Genomic DNA, 4,340 nt, shown 5'->3' with positions numbered 1-4,340 from the left:
ATTGTCACATGCTGTAACTGTACTCTATAAAGGAAGCTTGCACACAGTGCCTCAGTGCAGTCTCTCTTGGATGTTTCTGGGGGGCTTGCCCTGCATGTGCATATGCATATGCTTGTAAAGAATAAAGGCCTACCTTTTTGCTTCAAGCCTGTGTCTTCAAATTTATTTAAGGATCCCCAGCAAAAGATCCCAATGGAGAAAGAATTCTCCTACATGTGGTCTGGGCCGTCTGCCTCTCTGCCTCTTTCCTCAACTAGGGGTCTTATGTGAGCACCACTGATGATGCATTGGGAGAATGTAACAAGATAATCCAGCCAGCCAGACCAGACTACCAATGCTTGAGTTACTGTGGCAAAAGACACCTTTCAAGCCTTCAGGCATGAATAGGGATGTGAAAGAAATTCAGTTCAGTTCATGTATTAAGGTGAACCTACCTCAACTGCAGTTCCCAAAACAGTACGGTAACCAAACATGCAGCCCTCCATTGAAATTCATACTTCTCCTAATTTTGCAGTGCAGTTCTCCAGCCAAGGAATGTGTACAAAATGCATATACTAGGGGAAAATGTATAGAAAACGGCTTAGATTAGTGAATATTAGAGGCAAAAACTGCATGATATTGCAAAAATGTGACCATTAGGAAAAATTTGCACTAAAATGCTGAAGATACCATCTTATCAGGAGGTCTGTTCCACACAACATAGGAAGTGGACCTTTATTGTAGTGGCACTTGCCTCTTGGAATTCCCTTTCCTTAAATATTAGACAGGCTGTTAACTTTTCAGTGCCTACTGAAGACCTTCCTCATTCAACAAGCCTTTCAAGTAGATACCTTATCCGTCTGCATCTGTGTTGAAATTGCTTTTTAAAGTGTTTTTTAAGCTTTTTTAAAAAGATGTTTTAAAAGATTTTTGTTTTAATATATTTTAAAGTCTGTTTTTAAGATGTTTTAGAGTGTTTTTAGTGTTTTCGTTTGCTGCCCTGGGCTCCTACTGGGAGGAAGGGTGGAATATATTATTATTATTATTATTATTATTATTATTTCATGCACCTAAGATGTTTTCTTTCCTTTCATTCATCCTTCCCCCCCCTTTGTGCTCGGATTCAGGACAGGGTTTTTTCAAGAGCAGCTCACTTGTTTTCGGAATAATAATATTGCTGAAGAAATGTAGCACGTCCACAAACAGTGGTTCAGTGTCTCTGGCACTGCTGAAAACGATGTGCCAAATTATGCCAATTGAATGCCACTCCAAATCTGCAAATTGGTTGCAGCCCTTGCATTCCGTTTCCACGGGGCCAAGGAATCATTGTCTGCCATGAACAATGGTTCATTAATTACAGAGATATGTTCAACTGCTGAAGTCAAAGTAAAGAGTTTCACAGTGGAGCTGTCAGTTATAAAAAAGGGATTTGTCATTGCACACCTACTTTCCCCCACTAAAAAAATGTGCAGTTGCTGGATCACATTCTGAGAGTTCCCTTTTTTCAAAATAAGCTTCAGGAAATGTACCTGAAGTTCAAAACCTTGAAAAAACCCACAATTGGAACAGATCACTCCTTAAAAGGGAAATGATGAAGCCATTTGCAGAAATAATATAAAGTACCAGGGGCACAAGAAGGGAAAGGGGAACTGACCCACCCCACAGTCTGAAACATGGACAGCCCTAAACATGTGCTTGTGTAATTAACAAGAATAAGCTGTTTAAAGGGAATTAAACCTCCTTCAGTTAATATCAGATCGTTTTGTAGCTGTGAGACAGGGATGTGGGAGAATATCCACTAAATCAGACTTAGTACCGGATTTTGACTGAATCCGACAGCACTGATTTCTTGTGGCGGGCTGCGGCTGTAATTGGCATGATTTTTTTTTCCAAATCCCCCTCCACGATTTTATGTGCCCCTTAAGGAAACCTCAGCCACCATCTTGGTTGATGGCAGGCATGTGTGCAGTGTGGCCAGCATTCACCCCAACAGGAGAGGTAGGTGGGGCATGCAGGCGGCCTTCGCAAGCCTGCAAGGTTGTAAGGGGGGTGCCTGTGAGCTCCATCTCTACACTCCGTTAAATGGGAGTGCTACCCACCCATCCCAAGGAGGGGCCCTTCAGGGGCCCCTCTGGCTCCAGGTGCCCTTGGTCAAGGCCCATCCTGGCCACCCTCTGGCACCAACCCTGATTACCACAGTACACAGAACAGTGTGGCTTACAGTCATTATCTGAAGCTTAGACTCAACTCCCTGAGGGTGGGGAGGGAGGAACTGAAGGTCTGTGTGCCAGTGGAAATATTGAGGATGAGCTATAGTAAGGGATTGCCAATTTTTCTTTTTTTAACAGCTGAGCTCCTCTGCTTGACCTGTAGACACCAGCAGGTGACCACAGAAGCCTCTGTACTGTGAAAATGTTCAGCTGCTGATTTCTGCAGAAATCAAAATGGCATCACAAAACATTCCCTCTTTTTCTGTTCTGTTCTATTCTATTTATTTATTTATTTATTGCTTTTATATCCCACCTTTTCTCCAAGGTGCTCAAGGTGGCATGTACGTTGTTCTTCCCTTCCTCATTTTATCCTCACAACAACCGTGTGAGGTAGATTAGGTTGAGAGACAGTGACTGGCCTACGGTGACCCAGCGAGTTTCATGGCTGAGTGGGGATTGGAACTCTGGTCTCCCAGGTCTAATCTAACCGGGTTTTAACAGTTTCCAGGAAACAAATCTCATTTCCTTGGTGCCATCATTAACTTGGTGCAAAAGGGAAGGAAGGAAGCACACTCTTGTCCTAATGAAAAAACTAATTAACTTTGATTGGGTTTGTTTACTTTTTTTTTAACCCAGAAGATTTCTATTGCCTTGCTCCTTCCATTTTACCAGATGGTGGCAAGCTCTTTTTCTCTCTCTCTCTAAGTGCTTCCTCCTCAAACTGCTTTGGAAGACAAATGTAATCTCTTCAGAAAGATCCCAGTTCTCACTTGTTCATCATTCCAAGACAGGGTATGCTCTTTGGTAAAGAAGCACCTTTTTAGCATTAGAGAGCTGATAAACATAGGAAGCTGGTATCATATGAGTTTGACCATTAATTCATCTGAACTTCCAACTTCCCATTCCCGGTTTGACACTCTTACTCCGTGGTGGGAAATTTTTTCATCTCGAGGATCGCCACCCCTTCTGGGCAACCTTCTGAGGGCCGCATGCCAGTGGTTCGTGGGGCCAGGGGCAAAAAAAAGGCGGAGCAATAAATGTTCAATTTTACCTTTGCAGAGTAGTCTGGTAAAGTAAAATTTACATTTGTTGCTCTGCCCACTATGGCCTCTGGCCTCGCCCTCCCCTGGCATGTGGCCCTCAGAAGGTTCCCCAGAAGGGAATGTGGCCTTCAGGATGAAAAAGGTTCCCCGTCACGGGGTAAGAGTGTTGAACCAGGAATGGGGAATTGGAAGTTCAGATTCCCACTGGGCCATGAAAGTTACCTGGTGACTAAGGTTGCCAGGTCTCCGGTTTTCACCTGGAGACTCTGGTTTTTGGGGGTCCTCTCCAGGTCTCCGGGTGACTCACCTTAAGCTCCGGACTCTTAGCTTACATTTTTTTTAAAAAAGTAAGTTTTTAGGTGGTCTGGTTGAAAAGATATACACCAAAATGTCAGCCCCCACCCCAACTTCTGTTACTTCTGGCTGCTCTAATCCCTGCCCTTTCAGGTTTTTAGCCAATAAGCGAAGTAAGGGTTGTGATTGACAAGATTTGTTGAGCCCAGGCAATAGCTAAACTCACAGTTTCCTTTTCCTGCTTGTCTCACATCAGGAATTCAGTAAATATATAGCTTTCAGCAGCATAAAGAGTACTTTCTCTGTACAAGATTGGGACTTGCTACCTGAGTAAATATGCATAGGATTGCACTGCAACAGATGATCACAGCAGGATCTTGGTAGGCATAAAAGTGTACATTTTATTTATTTATTTATTGAATGTATTAGTCGCCCATCTGGCTGGCTGTCCAACATAGGCATTAACAATCTAAAAACAATGAAGATAAAATCTAACCCACCCCAAAAGCCTGCCTGAAGAGCCAGGTCTTCAAGGCCCAGCGGAAGCTCAACATAGAAGAGGTTTTTTAGTTACTTGCAAAAATGGCATAATATACATTTTATCTTCCAAATAATTTTTGAACAGAAGTTTTAAAAAGTGTACATGCTGCAGTATTATACTTTTTTAATTAAGGAGTCAAACCAGCTTAAATTTTACTTATTCATAACCTGTTTTGAAAACCTTCCCAATATGAAGTTTTTCTGCTAATTCCACATACTTGGGAGCTAACCCCATTGAATTCAGTCAGACTTACTTTTGAGTAGACATGGCTAG

Source organism: Rhineura floridana, chromosome 17, assembly GCF_030035675.1.
Source record: "Rhineura floridana isolate rRhiFlo1 chromosome 17, rRhiFlo1.hap2, whole genome shotgun sequence".
In the NCBI taxonomy this organism is placed as follows: domain Eukaryota; kingdom Metazoa; phylum Chordata; class Lepidosauria; order Squamata; family Rhineuridae; genus Rhineura; species Rhineura floridana.
Note: the sequence above shows the minus strand (reverse complement) of the source record.